The sequence below is a fragment of the Pimephales promelas genome, chromosome 13 (genome assembly GCF_988280905.1).
Source record: "Pimephales promelas chromosome 13, fPimPro1.hap1.1, whole genome shotgun sequence".
Taxonomy (NCBI): domain Eukaryota; kingdom Metazoa; phylum Chordata; class Actinopteri; order Cypriniformes; family Leuciscidae; genus Pimephales; species Pimephales promelas.
The window spans coordinates 7527634-7545083 of record NC_142781.1 but is presented as its reverse complement, the minus strand read 5'-3'; positions in this window follow the sequence as shown (position 1 = coordinate 7545083).

Here is a 17450-nt window from a genome sequence, read left to right as displayed (position 1 = left end):
ATATATATATATATATATATATATATATATATACAATTTTATTTTTTCAAAAATCAATAAAAAACAAAAAACAATTAAATGTAACAAATTAGTCCATTAAATGCCTATAAATATAAAAATTAGTCTATTAAATAATATCTATTAATTTAAACAAAACAGAAGTTAATTCATGACTTTTGTCCAGAGGTTTTGAACGAATCTCTTCAAAAACATTTTAACAGTAACTACTGGAAAACAGTAAAGATCTACAATCTTTATTTGAAGCATTTATTTTATTTTAATATACCCTTTATTTTAACATTTATTTATTTTAATATACCCTTTTAAAATGAACATTTATTTTAATATACCCTTTTAAAATGAAGTTTTACAATAGAATTTAGTGTAATATGTTCATTTTTTTAACAGAAAAGTATGTCAACACACACAAACAAGCTTATTACAATGGGCCTTGTGGCTTGGGGGCAATTGTAACACAGTGTTACAGTGTGTATATATATATATATATATATATAATTTTATTTTTTCAAAAATCAATAAAAAACAAAAAACAATTAAATGTAACAAATTAGTCCATTATTAAATGCCTATAAATATAAAAATTAGTCTATTAAATAATATCTATTAATTTAAACAAAACAGAAGTTAATTCATGACTTTTGTCCAGAGGTTTTGAACGAATCTCTTCAAAAACATTTTAACAGTAACTACTGGAAAACAGTAAAGATCTACAATCTTTATTTGAAGCTAAACTTTTGTTTAAAGGGTATTTACTTATTTTGATAATAATTTTGAAGGTTTAATTTACTGAATTGTCGCTGTCATTTAGGAATAATATTGTGCTAGAATCAAGATTGCCATTATTTACTGATAAATCGTGCACACGGAGCTGTAGGCAATGTGTTTTCGAATTTAATATTTGTATGTTAACGTTACCAAAAGTAGGCTAACCCGCGCCCAAGGCCCCCTTTCCCGCGATCCATGTATAGACATTAGAGATAGAGAACATGGGAATTTGTAAATATGCAAAATACATTTGTTTTATCCAAAAACAACTCGCTAATAAAGTAGGCCTATAATCTATCCGTGGGGGAGAGAGCGCAGTCCGAATTGGTCACACCGAACGCGTCAAACACGTCGCGTGTAGTTAGACGCTTGAATTTTCCGCAGCCTGCTCTAGTTCAAAATTTTCTACTGAGAAAGACGTTCGCGGCAAACGAGTCACCCAATTCGCGACGCCCGGCGCAAATGATGGGTGACTCGTTCTTTGCATTGACTATGAATGTAATCTGCTATCGCAATTAAATTCGCGTTCGGTGTGAACACACCATTAATGCATACGAGCCAACATCATGGTCATATATTTTGAAAAAAAAACAAAAAAAAACACACAATATATACTCGCGTGCAAAACACTTATTTCATTCAACAAATGTTTGCATTCATAAGTACACTGTAAAAATTAATGCGCTTTATCTAATAAAAAAAATTGCTGCAACAGATTACAAGCAATATTATTAATTCAATTTAACAAAAGAATTGAGTAAAAATTTATCAAATTAATTCCTTAACATGCACTGTAAAAATGAATAAGCCTTATCTAATCAATAAAATTGTGCCAACAGATTACAAGTAATATTGAACAAATTACAATTGAGTAATAGTTAATCAAATTAACATTCTAATTAGTTCTAATTTGTATAATTTAATTAATAATATTGCTTGTAATATGTTGCCACAATTTTATTGATTAGATAAAGCATATTATTATTTTTTCAGTGTGAGTAAAACGTACCAAAAAAAAAAGTACATTTAAGTCAGCATTGTGGTGATCGTGTGTTTGTTTTAAAATGCCGGTTTTCTCCTTCAGTGATTCTGCTTGTTCACATCAGGTGTCTTCAATGTTGCCAATTTAAAATAAAGAGTTCTTAATTAATCTTTGACGTCTGTCTGTTCTGATATTTTAGTTTAGTTTTTTGGTGTAAACTTTACTCATTTTAAATAATTTGATTAATTATTACTCAATTCTAATTTGTTGAATTTAAATAATAATATTGTTTGTAATCTGTTGCCACAATTGTATTGATTAGATAAGTCATATTCATTTTTACAGTGTAACGTTTCAACACTATCTCACGACCATTGTGAGATCGGGTTGAACGTTTCTAATTGTTGATGCAAAATTTGTAGCAATTCTGAAAATCAGTTAAAAGTAAATTTCTTGACCAAAAATGCAATAAATGATCATGTGTAGTGTAGGCCTAAGTACAAAAAATAAGCTTACCTCTTCTCAACGTCTTCACATGTGTTTCATAAATTTTTTGTCTGGATAGGCATCACGGGAAATTGCATAGCCTATATCACGTGGCTCATATAGTTACTTAAAACAAGGACGATGTTTGCTGGTCCACTCTCTCTCCCTTATGTCTTATATAAATTGGTAAAATAAATAACATATATTGGCAGAATGACTGGTGTCTTTTCATTAAATTAAATAACAAGGGGAAACGAAGATTTTAAATCTACAAAATGATATGCTCGATTTACTTAATTTTGATGCAATTATTGTAGTAGTTGACATGCTTTATGTTTTTTTATTTTTTATTTTATTTATGCATACATTTAAGTGCACCTAGTAACTTATATTTTTGTGTTACACAGACTATATATGTTAAGTAAACGTTGAAAAGTTATGAATACGTAATTTTTTTTTGTTTGATCCAATTACTTTTATTGGTTGTTCGGCTGCTTTAAGATCATATATGCTTTCGAATCAGTACTGTGATGTCATACATCAATCGTCTGTACTCTGTACAGTGCTGCTACAAGATCATACTGTATGCTTTCAAATCAGTACTGTGATGTCATACACCAATCGTCTGCACTCTGTACAGTGCTGCTTCAAGATCATACTGTATGCTTTCGAATCAGTACTGTGATGTCATACAGCAATCGTCTCTATGGGAGACCGGGGGCAATTGTAACATATTTTACATTTTCCTTAATAACTCACAAACTACTTGAGATACACTAGTCATCTTTTGATACAATAAACATATATATGTGCACTAATTAATAACACAATTTATATATTTTCACTTATAAAAACAAGACTAAAATATTTAATTAAATGCAGTGTGGGGGCAATTGTAACACTGAGAAATAACTCCTATTAACCCACTTTTATCTCAAATAAAAGCCTACCTCAAAGTAATCACTTTACTGCTGTTGTATTTAATAATGTTACTTAAGATTTTATATAATATTCACACAACTTGTCAAGCACATATAAAACACACATTATTTTATATAAAAAATGTTAATTGATGATTTGTTAATACTGGAACAAACATTTATTTTAATATACCCTTTTAAAATGAAGTTTTACAATAGAATTTAGTGTAATATGTTAATTTTTTTAACAGAAAAGTATGTCAACACACACAAACAAGCTTATTACAATGGGCCTTGTGGCTTGGGGGCAATTGTAACACAGTGTTACAGTGTGTGTATATATATATATATATATATATATACAATTTTATTTTTTCAAAAATCAATAAAAAACAAAAAACAATTAAATGTAACAAATTAGTCCATTAAATGCCTATAAATATAAAAATTAGTCTATTAAATAATATCTATTAATTTAAACAAAACAGAAGTTAATTCATGACTTTTGTCCAGAGGTTTTGAACGAATCTCTTCAAAAACATTTTAACAGTAACTACTGGAAAACAGTAAAGATCTACAATCTTTATTTGAAGCTAAACTTTTGTTTAAAGGGTATTTACTTATTTTGATAATAATTTTGAAGGTTTAATTTACTGAATTGTCGCTGTCATTTAGGAATAATATTGTGCTAGAATCAAGATTGCCATTATTTACTGATAAATCGTGCACACGGAGCTGTAGGCAATGTGTTTTCGAATTTAATATTTGTATGTTAACGTTACCAAAAGTAGGCTAACCCGCGCCCAAGGCCCCCTTTCCCGCGATCCATGTATAGACATTAGAGATAGAGAACATGGGAATTTGTAAATATGCAAAATACATTTGTTTTATCCAAAAACAACTCGCTAATAAAGTAGGCCTATAATCTATCCGTGGGGGAGAGAGCGGAGTCCGCATTGGTCACACCGAACGCGTCAAACACGTCGCGTGTAGTTAGACGCTTGAATTTTCCGCAGCCTGCTCTAGTTCAAAATTTTCTACTGAGAAAGACGTTCGCGGCAAACGAGTCACCCAATTCGCGACGCCCGGCGCAAATGATGGGTGACTCGTTCTTTGCATTGACTATGAATGTAATCTGCTATCGCAATTAAATTCGCGTTCGGTGTGAACACACCATTAATGCATACGAGCCAACATCATGGTCATATATTTTGAAAAAAAAACAAAACAAAAAAAACACACAATATATACTCGCGTGCAAAACACTTATTTCATTCAACAAATGTTTGCATTCATAAGTACACTGTAAAAATTAATTCGCTTTATCTAATAAAAAAAATTGCTGCAACAGATTACAAGCAATATTATTAATTCAATTTAACAAAAGAATTGAGTAAAAATTAATCAAATTAATTCCTTAACATGCACTGTAAAAATGAATAAGCCTTATCTAATCAATAAAATTGTGCCAACAGATTACAAGTAATATTGAACAAATTAGAATTGAGTAATAGTTAATCAAATTAACATTCTAATTAGTTCTAATTTGTATAATTTAATTAATAATATTGCTTGTAATATGTTGCCACAATTTTATTGATTAGATAAAGCATATTATTATTTTTTCAGTGTGAGTAAAACGTACCAAAAAAAAAAAAGTACATTTAAGTCAGCATTGTGGTGATCGTGTGTTTGTTTTAAAATGCCGGTTTTCTCCTTCAGTGATTCTGCTTGTTCACATCAGGTGTCTTCAATGTTGCCAATTTAAAATAAAGAGTTCTTAATTAATCTTTGACGTCTGTCTGTTATTCTGATATTTTAGTTTAGTTTTTTGGTGTAAACTTTACTCATTTTAAATAATTTGATTAATTATTACTCAATTCTAATTTGTTGAATTTAAATAATAATATTGTTTGTAAACTGTTGCCACAATTGTATTGATTAGATAAGTCATATTCATTTTTACAGTGTAACGTTTCTAATTGTTGATGCAAAATTTGTAGCAATTCTGAAAATCAGTTAAAAGTAAATTTCTTGACCAAAAATGCAATAAATGATCATGTGTAGTGTAGGCCTAAGTACAAAAAATAAGCTTACCTCTTCTCAACGTCTTCACATGTGTTTCATAAATTTTTTGTCTGGATAGGCATCACGGGAAATTGCATAGCCTATATCACGTGGCTCATATAGTTACTTAAAATGATATGCTCGATTTACTTAATTTTGATGCAATTATTGTAGTAGTTGACATGTGTCACAGGTCGAGGGGAGGAACGCTCGGGTGACCAACCACCCCCCCTCTAACTGAGTCACCACCGTGAGGAGCCGACACCACAGGCACACAACAGAGGACCCGGAGACAGAGATAAATTTCAAAGGAGTAACAATCTTTATTAAGCCAAAGGTTTCTCACAGTTCAAGAGACTCTCGTCGATGTACGATGATGGAGCAGGGGGGTTGAAGCTTACTTCTCCCCAGCGGTGCTGCAGACTTCCAGACCCAAGAGAAAGTATGTCAGGTAAGGATTCTTCACGGTACAAAGTACTCTCGTTGGTGCACAGTAATGAAGCAGTGGATTAGAAGCTTACTCTTCCCCAGCGGTGCTGCAGACTTCCAGACTCAGACAGTAAGTATGGCGGGTAAGGATTCTTCACAGTACAGAGTACTCTCGTTGGTGCACGATAATAAAGCAGTGGATTAAAAGCTTACTTTTCCCCCAGCGGTGCTGCAGACTTCCAGACTCAGACAGTAAGTATGGCAGGTAAGGATTCTTCACAGTACAGAGTACTCTCGTTGGTGCACGATAATAAAGCATTGGATTAAAAGCTTACTTTTCCCCCAGCGGTGCTGCAGACTTCCAGACTCGGACAGTAAGTATGGCGGGTAAGGATTCTTCACAGTACAGAGTACTCTCGTTGGTGCACGATAATAAAACAGTGGATTAAAAGCTTACTTTTCCCCCAGCGGTGCTGCAGACTTCCAGACTCAGACGGTAAGTATGGCAGGTAAGGATTCTTCACAGTACAGGGTACTCTCGTGGGTGCACGGAAATGAAGCAGTGGATTAAATAACACAGTCTCATCCCAAATCGTCATATAACTGACGTTTTGGGACGTATTTTGACCATACGTCAATATCCGCCTTTTTAGGGCCCCCTTAAACGTCGGTAGATGGCGATCCCGGGCCGTCATACAACTGACGCTTTACCTTTAACGTCAGTTAGGTGACGGGTTAGGTTTAGGGTTAGGTTTAGGTATGGGGTAGAGTTAGGATCCCATAACCTCATCTACCGACGTTTAAGGGGGCCCTAAAAAGGCGAATATTGACGTATGGTCAAAAGACGTCCCAAAACGTCAGTTATATGACGATTTGGGATGAGACCGGGTTGGATTAAACGATTACTTTATCAGCGTTGCTGTATACTTCTGGGCTCAAACAGTAAGTAGAAAGGTGAGGATAGTCACAGTACACAGTACTCTCTCTTCAGTTCACAATAGGGAGACAGTGAGTCATAAGGTTACTTTACCAGTGGTGCTGTATGCTTCTGGGCTCAAACAGCAAGTAGAACAGGTGTGGATCTTCACAGTACAAAGTACTCTCTCCTCAGTTCACAGTAGGGCGACAGTGGGTTAAACGATTACTTTATCAGCGTTGCTGTATACTTCTGGGCTTCTGACGGGGGCAGATATAATAACCTTCCACGAACGTGTAAGCATGGATGGGGGCCACTTCTCAACAAAGACACAGCACACGTGTGTTCACTTCAATTCCACAGCAATAAATCAATGTGTATCAATAAGGCAAAAGCACTGCAATTCACTCACACGATAGGGTTGGACAGAGGCCCCACTCCGTCCGTTACGCTCGTTTACAGGGTTTTCACTTTTAATTCCTCCTCATCACACTCTGAAACACATGGCTCCTCCAACAGTCAGATCCACATTCACTGTATCCTCTTCAAGTGGTTCAAATGTTCATAAGATGAAAACAATTCACTTATCTTTCCTCTCTCCTTCCACAGCACAGATCCAGCCCTAGCTCGGTCCAGCAGTCTTCCCACAAATGATCAATCTGACCCAGCAAACTCGAATGGGCGATCACTCCAACGAGCCTGTATCCAGCACTGCCCAGAGTCAACCCACTTTAATGTCTGCTCTTTTAGAATCTTGACACACTGTACACCCACCAACCGCGCTGCAAACACTCTCTAAATGCCCCTTTTATATCGTGGCTTATGAAACAGGGAGTCCGTGTGAGTGCCGCTCCTCTCTCTCTCACACCTGCAATGCATTAGCGCTAATCAGTCCGGGCATGTTTCCATCACACCCGGAACCGTAGTGGAGTGTTGCACCCAATATGTTCCCTCAGGAAACTCAGGACTATCAAGAAGGTTCCGTTTACTGAGCGATTTTGTCACCCGTGACACATGCTTTATGTTTTTTATTTTTTATTTTATTTATGCATACATTTAAGTGCACCTAGTAACTTATATTTTTGTGTTACACAGACTATATATGTTAAGTAAACGTTGAAAAGTTATGAATACGTAATTTTTTTTTGTTTGATCCAATTACTTTTATTGGTTGTTCGGCTGCTTTAAGATCATATATGCTTTCGAATCAGTACTGTGATGTCATACATCAATCGTCTGTACTCTGTACAGTGCTGCTACAAGATCATACTGTATGCTTTCAAATCAGTACTGTGATGTCATACATCAATCGTCTGTACTCTGTACAGTGCTGCTACAAGATCATACTGTATGCTTTCAAATCAGTACTGTGATGTCATACACCAATCGTCTGTACTCTGTACAGTGCTGCTTCAAGATCATACTGTATGCTTTCAAATCAGTACTGTGATGTCATACACCAATCGTCTGTACTCTGTAGAGTGCTGCTTCAAGATCATACTGTATGCTTTCGAATCAGTACTGTGATGTCATACAGCAATCGTCTCTATGGGAGACCGGGGGCAATTGTAACATATTTTACATTTTCCTTAATAACTCACAAACTACTTGAGATACACTAGTCATCTTTTGATACAAGAAACATATATATGTGCACTAATTAATAATACAATTTATATATTTTCACTTATAAAAACAAGACTAAAATATTTAATTAAATGCAGTGTGGGGGCAATTGTAACACTGAGAAATAACTCCTATTAACCCACTTTTATCTCAAATAAAAGCCTACCTCAAAGTAATCACTTTACTGCTGTTGTATTTAATAATGTTACTTAAGATTTTATATAATATTCACACAACTTGTCAAGCACATATAAAACACACATTATTTTATATAAAAAATGTTAATTGATGATTTGTTAATACTGGAACAAACATTTATTTTAATATACCCTTTTAAAATGAAGTTTTACAATAGAATTTAGTGTAATATGTTCATTTTTTTAACAGAAAAGTATGTCAACACACACAAACAAGCTTATTACAATGGGCCTTGTGGCTTGGGGGCAATTGTAACACAGTGTTACAGTGTGTGTGTGTATATATATATATATATATATATATACAATTTTATTTTTTCAAAAATCAATAAAAAACAAAAAACAATTAAATGTAACAAATTAGTCCATTAAATGCCTATAAATATAAAAATTAGTCTATTAAATAATATCTATTAATTTAAACAAAACAGAAGTTAATTCATGACTTTTGTCCAGAGGTTTTGAACGAATCTCTTCAAAAACATTTTAACAGTAACTACTGGAAAACAGTAAAGATCTACAATCTTTATTTGAAGCATTTATTTTATTTTAATATACCCTTTATTTTAACATTTATTTATTTTAATATACCCTTTTAAAATGAACATTTATTTTAATATACCCTTTTAAAATGAAGTTTTACAATAGAATTTAGTGTAATATGTTCATTTTTTTAACAGAAAAGTATGTCAACACACACAAACAAGCTTATTACAATGGGCCTTGTGGCTTGGGGGCAATTGTAACACAGTGTTACAGTGTGTATATATATATATATATATATATATATATAATTTTATTTTTTCAAAAATCAATAAAAAACAAAAAACAATTAAATGTAACAAATTAGTCCATTATTAAATGCCTATAAATATAAAAATTAGTCTATTAAATAATATCTATTAATTTAAACAAAACAGAAGTTAATTCATGACTTTTGTCCAGAGGTTTTGAACGAATCTCTTCAAAAACATTTTAACAGTAACTACTGGAAAACAGTAAAGATCTACAATCTTTATTTGAAGCTAAACTTTTGTTTAAAGGGTATTTACTTATTTTGATAATAATTTTGAAGGTTTAATTTACTGAATTGTCGCTGTCATTTAGGAATAATATTGTGCTAGAATCAAGATTGCCATTATTTACTGATAAATCGTGCACACGGAGCTGTAGGCAATGTGTTTTCGAATTTAATATTTGTATGTTAACGTTACCAAAAGTAGGCTAACCCGCGCCCAAGGCCCCCTTTCCCGCGATCCATGTATAGACATTAGAGATAGAGAACATGGGAATTTGTAAATATGCAAAATACATCTGTTTTATCCAAAAACAACTCGCTAATAAAGTAGGCCTATAATCTATCCGTGGGGGAGAGAGCGCAGTCCGAATTGGTCACACCGAACGCGTCAAACACGTCGCGTGTAGTTAGACGCTTGAATTTTCCGCAGCCTGCTCTAGTTCAAAATTTTCTACTGAGAAAGACGTTCGCGGCAAACGAGTCACCCAATTCGCGACGCCCGGCGCAAATGATGGGTGACTCGTTCTTTGCATTGACTATGAATGTAATCTGCTATCGCAATTAAATTCGCGTTCGGTGTGAACACACCATTAATGCATACGAGCCAACATCATGGTCATATATTTTGAAAAAAAACACAAAAAAAAAACACACAATATATACTCGCGTGCAAAACACTTATTTCATTCAACAAATGTTTGCATTCATAAGTACACTGTAAAAATTAATGCGCTTTATCTAATAAAAAAAATTGCTGCAACAGATTACAAGCAATATTATTAATTCAATTTAACAAAAGAATTGAGTAAAAATTAATCAAATTAATTCCTTAACATGCACTGTAAAAATGAATAAGCCTTATCTAATCAATAAAATTGTGCCAACAGATTACAAGTAATATTGAACAAATTAGAATTGAGTAATAGTTAATCAAATTAACATTCTAATTAGTTCTAATTTGTATAATTTAATTAATAATATTGCTTGTAATATGTTGCCACAATTTTATTGATTAGATAAAGCATATTATTATTTTTTCAGTGTGAGTAAAACGTACCAAAAAAAAAAGTACATTTAAGTCAGCATTGTGGTGATCGTGTGTTTGTTTTAAAATGCCGGTTTTCTCCTTCAGTGATTCTGCTTGTTCACATCAGGTGTCTTCAATGTTGCCAATTTAAAATAAAGAGTTCTTAATTAATCTTTGACGTCTGTCTGTTATTCTGATATTTTAGTTTAGTTTTTTGGTGTAAACTTTACTCATTTTAAATAATTTGATTAATTATTACTCAATTCTAATTTGTTGAATTTAAATAATAATATTGTTTGTAATCTGTTGCCACAATTGTATTGATTAGATAAGTCATATTCATTTTTACAGTGTAACGTTTCTAATTGTTGATGCAAAATTTGTAGCAATTCTGAAAATCAGTTAAAAGTAAATTTCTTGACCAAAAATGCAATGATCATGTGTAGTGTAGGCCTAAGTACAAAAAATAAGCTTACCTCTTCTCAACGTCTTCACATGTGTTTCATAAATTTTTTGTCTGGATAGGCATCACGGGAAATTGCATAGCCTATATCACGTGGCTCATATAGTTACTTAAAATGATATGCTCGATTTACTTAATTTTGATGCAATTATTGTAGTAGTTGACATGCTTTATGTTTTTTATTTTTTATTTTATTTATGCATACATTTAAGTGCACCTAGTAACTTATATTTTTGTGTTACACAGACTATATATGTTAAGTAAACGTTGAAAAGTTATGAATACGTAATTTTTTTTTGTTTGATCCAATTACTTTTATTGGTTGTTCGGCTGCTTTAAGATCATATATGCTTTCGAATCAGTACTGTGATGTCATACATCAATCGTCTGTACTCTGTACAGTGCTGCTACAAGATCATACTGTATGCTTTCAAATCAGTACTGTGATGTCATACACCAATCGTCTGTACTCTGTACAGTGCTGCTTCAAGATCATACTGTATGCTTTCAAATCAGTACTGTGATGTCATACACCAATCGTCTGTACTCTGTAGAGTGCTGCTTCAAGATCATACTGTATGCTTTCGAATCAGTACTGTGATGTCATACAGCAATCGTCTCTATGGGAGACCGGGGGCAATTGTAACATACTTTACATTTTCCTTAATAACTCACAAACTACTTGAGATACACTAGTCATCTTTTGATACAAGAAACATATATATGTGCACTAATTAATAATACAATTTATATATTTTCACTTATAAAAACAAGACTAAAATATTTAATTAAATGCAGTGTGGGGGCAATTGTAACACTGAGAAATAACTCCTATTAACCCACTTTTATCTCAAATAAAAGCCTACCTCAAAGTAATCACTTTACTGCTGTTGTATTTAATAATGTTACTTAAGATTTTATATAATATTCACACAACTTGTCAAGCACATATAAAACACACATTATTTTATATAAAAAATGTTAATTGATGATTTGTTAATACTGGAACAAACATTTATTTTAATATACCCTTTTAAAATGAAGTTTTACAATAGAATTTAGTGTAATATGTTCATTTTTTTAACAGAAAAGTATGTCAACACACACAAACAAGCTTATTACAATGGGCCTTGTGGCTTGGGGGCAATTGTAACACAGTGTTACAGTGTGTGTATATATATATATATATAATTTTATTTTTTCAAAAATCAATAAAAAACAAAAAACAATTAAATGTAACAAATTAGTCCATTAAATGCCTATAAATATAAAAATTAGTCTATTAAATAATATCTATTAATTTAAACAAAACAGAAGTTAATTCATGACTTTTGTCCAGAGGTTTTGAACGAATCTCTTCAAAAACATTTTAACAGTAACTACTGGAAAACAGTAAAGATCTACAATCTTTATTTGAAGAATTTATTTTATTTTAATAAACCCTTTATTTTAACATTTATTTATTTTAATATACCCTTTTAAAATGAACATTTATTTTAATATACCCTTTTAAAATGAAGTTTTACAATAGAATTTAGTGTAATATGTTCATTTTTTTAACAGAAAAGTATGTCAACACACACAAACAAGCTTATTACAATGGGCCTTGTGGCTTGGGGGCAATTGTAACACAGTGTTACAGTGTGTGTATATATATATATATATATATATATATATATATATAATTTTATTTTTTCAAAAATCAATAAAAAACAAAAAACAATTAAATGTAACAAATTAGTCCATTATTAAATGCCTATAAATATAAAAATTAGTCTATTAAATAATATCTATTAATTTAAACAAAACAGAAGTTAATTCATGACTTTTGTCCAGAGGTTTTGAACGAATCTCTTCAAAAACATTTTAACAGTAACTACTGGAAAACAGTAAAGATCTACAATCTTTATTTGAAGCTAAACTTTTGTTTAAAGGGTATTTACTTATTTTGATAATAATTTTGAAGGTTTAATTTACTGAATTGTCGCTGTCATTTAGGAATAATATTGTGCTAGAATCAAGATTGCCATTATTTACTGATAAATCGTGCACACGGAGCTGTAGGCAATGTGTTTTCGAATTTAATATTTGTATGTTAACGTTACCAAAAGTAGGCTAACCCGCGCCCAAGGCCCCCTTTCCCGCGATCCATGTATAGACATTAGAGATAGAGAACATGGGAATTTGTAAATATGCAAAATACATTTGTTTTATCCAAAAACAACTCGCTAATAAAGTAGGCCTATAATCTATCCGTGGGGGAGAGAACGCAGTCCGAATTGGTCACACCGAACGCGTCAAACACGTCGCGTGTAGTTAGACGCTTGAATTTTCCGCAGCCTGCTCTAGTTCAAAATTTTCTACTGAGAAAGACGTTCGCGGCAAACGAGTCACCCAATTCGCGACGCCCGGCGCAAATGATGGGTGACTCGTTCTTTGCATTGACTATGAATGTAATCTGCTATCGCAATTAAATTCGCGTTCGGTGTGAACACACCATTAATGCATACGAGCCAACATCATGGTCATATATTTTGAAAAAAAAACAAAAAAAAAAACACACAATATATACTCGCGTGCAAAACACTTATTTCATTCAACAAATGTTTGCATTCATAAGTACACTGTAAAAATTAATGCGCTTTATCTAATAAAAAAATTGCTGCAACAGATTACAAGCAATATTATTAATTCAATTTAACAAAAGAATTGAGTAAAAATTAATCAAATTAATTCCTTAACATGCACTGTAAAAATGAATAAGCCTTATCTAATCAATAAAATTGTGCCAACAGATTACAAGTAATATTGAACAAATTAGAATTGAGTAATAGTTAATCAAATTAACATTCTAATTAGTTCTAATTTGTATAATTTAATTAATAATATTGCTTGTAATATGTTGCCACAATTTTATTGATTAGATAAAGCATATTATTATTTTTTCAGAGTGAGTAAAACGTACCAAAAAAAAAGTACATTTAAGTCAGCATTGTGGTGATCGTGTGTTTGTTTTAAAATGCCGGTTTTCTCCTTCAGTGATTCTGCTTGTTCACATCAGGTGTCTTCAATGTTGCCAATTTAAAATAAAGAGTTCTTAATTAATCTTTGACGTATGTCTGTTATTCTGATATTTTAGTTTAGTTTTTTGGTGTAAACTTTACTCATTTTAAATAATTTGATTAATTATTACTCAATTCTAATTTGTTGAATTTAAATAATAATATTGTTTGTAATCTGTTGCCACAATTGTATTGATTAGATAAGTCATATTCATTTTTACAGTGTAACGTTTCTAATTGTTGATGCAAAATTTGTAGCAATTCTGAAAATCAGTTAAAAGTAAATTTCTTGACCAAAAATGCAATAAATGATCATGTGTAGTGTAGGCCTAAGTACAAAAAATAAGCTTACCTCTTCTCAACGTCTTCACATGTGTTTCATAAATTTTTTGTTTGGATAGGCATCACGGGAAATTGCATAGCCTATATCACGTGGCTCATATAGTTACTTAAAATGATATGCTCGATTTACTTAATTTTGATGCAATTATTGTAGTAGTTGACATGCTTTATGTTTTTTATTTTTTATTTTATTTATGCATACATTTAAGTGCACCTAGTAACTTATATTTTTGTGTTACACAGACTATATATGTTAAGTAAACGTTGAAAAGTTATGAATACGTAATTTTTTTTTGTTTGATCCAATTACTTTTATTGGTTGTTCGGCTGCTTTAAGATCATATATGCTTTCGAATCAGTACTGTGATGTCATACATCAATCGTCTGTACTCTGTACAGTGCTGCTACAAGATCATACTGTATGCTTTCAAATCAGTACTGTGATGTCATACATCAATCGTCTGTACTCTGTACAGTGCTGCTACAAGATCATACTGTATGCTTTCAAATCAGTACTGTGATGTCATACACCAATCGTCTGTACTCTGTAGAGTGCTGCTTCAAGATCATACTGTATGCTTTCGAATCAGTACTGTGATGTCATACAGCAATCGTCTCTATGGGAGACCGGGGGCAATTGTAACATACTTTACATTTTCCTTAATAACTCACAAACTACTTGAGATACACTAGTCATCTTTTGATACAAGAAACATATATATGTGCACTAATTAATAATACAATTTATATATTTTCACTTATAAAAACAAGACTAAAATATTTAATTAAATGCAGTGTGGGGGCAATTGTAACACTGAGAAATAACTCCTATTAACCCACTTTTATCTCAAATAAAAGCCTACCTCAAAGTAATCACTTTACTGCTGTTGTATTTAATAATGTTACTTAAGATTTTATATAATATTCACACAACTTGTCAAGCACATATAAAACACACATTATTTTATATAAAAAATGTTAATTGATGATTTGTTAATACTGGAACAAACATTTATTTTAATATACCCTTTTAAAATGAAGTTTTACAATAGAATTTAGTGTAATATGTTCATTTTTTTAACAGAAAAGTATGTCAACACACACAAACACGCTTATTACAATGGGCCTTGTGACTTGGGGGCAATTGTAATACAGTGTATATATATATATATATATATAATTTTATTTTTTCAAAAATCAATAAAAAACAAAAAACAATTAAATGTAACAAATTAGTCCATTAAATGCCTATAAATATAAAAATTAGTCTATTAAATAATATCTATTAATTTAAACAAAACAGAAGTTAATTCATGACTTTTGTCCAGAGGTTTTGAACGAATCTCTTCAAAAACATTTTAACAGTAACTACTGGAAAACAGTAAAGATCTACAATCTTTATTTGAAGCTAAACTTTTGTTTAAAGGGTATTTACTTATTTTGATAATAATTTTGAAGGTTTAATTTACTGAATTGTCGCTGTCATTTAGGAATAATATTGTGCTAGAATCAAGATTGCCATTATTTACTGATAAATCGTGCACACGGAGCTGTAGGCAATGTGTTTTCGAATTTAATATTTGTATGTTAACGTTACCAAAAGTAGGCTAACCCGCGCCCAAGGCCCCCTTTCCCGCGATCCATGTATAGACATTAGAGATAGAGAACATGGGAATTTGTAAATATGCAAAATACATCTGTTTTATCCAAAAACAACTCGCTAATAAAGTAGGCCTATAATCTATCCGTGGGGGAGAGAGCGCAGTCCGAATTGGTCACACCGAACGCGTCAAACACGTCGCGTGTAGTTAGACGCTTGAATTTTCCGCAGCCTGCTCTAGTTCAAAATTTTCTACTGAGAAAGACGTTCGCGGCAAACGAGTCACCCAATTCGCGACGCCCGGCGCAAATGATGGGTGACTCGTTCTTTGCATTGACTATGAATGTAATCTGCTATCGCAATTAAATTCGCGTTCGGTGTGAACACACCATTAATGCATACGAGCCAACATCATGGTCATATATTTTGAAAAAAAAACAAAAAAAAACACACAATATATACTCGCGTGCAAAACACTTATTTCATTCAACAAATGTTTGCATTCATAAGTACACTGTAAAAATTAATGCGCTTTATCTAATAAAAAAAATTGCTGCAACAGATTACAAGCAATATTATTAATTCAATTTAACAAAAGAATTGAGTAAAAATTAATCAAATTAATTCCTTAACATGCACTGTAAAAATGAATAAGCCTTATCTAATCAATAAAATTGTGCCAACAGATTACAAGTAATATTGAACAAATTAGAATTGAGTAATAGTTAATCAAATTAACATTCTAATTAGTTCTAATTTGTATAATTTAATTAATAATATTGCTTGTAATATGTTGCCACAATTTTATTGATTAGATAAAGCATATTATTATTTTTTCAGTGTGAGTAAAACGTACCAAAAAAAAAAGTACATTTAAGTCAGCATTGTGGTGATCGTGTGTTTGTTTTAAAATGCCGGTTTTCTCCTTCAGTGATTCTGCTTGTTCACATCAGGTGTCTTCAATGTTGCCAATTTAAAATAAAGAGTTCTTAATTAATCTTTGACGTCTGTCTGGTATTCTGATATTTTAGTTTAGTTTTTTGGTGTAAACTTTACTCATTTTAAATAATTTGATTAATTATTACTCAATTCTAATTTGTTGAATTTAAATAATAATATTGTTTGTAATCTGTTGCCACAATTGTATTGATTAGATAAGTCATATTCATTTTTACAGTGTAACGTTTCTAATTGTTGATGCAAAATTTGTAGCAATTCTGAAAATCAGTTAAAAGTAAATTTCTTGACCAAAAATGCAATGATCATGTGTAGTGTAGGCCTAAGTACAAAAAATAAGCTTACCTCTTCTCAACGTCTTCACATGTGTTTCATAAATTTTTTGTCTGGATAGGCATCACGGGAAATTGCATAGCCTATATCACGTGGCTCATATAGTTACTTAAAATGATATGCTCGATTTACTTAATTTTGATGCAATTATTGTAGTAGTTGACATGCTTTATGTTTTTTATTTTTTATTTTATTTATGCATACATTTAAGTGCACCTAGTAACTTATATTTTTGTGTT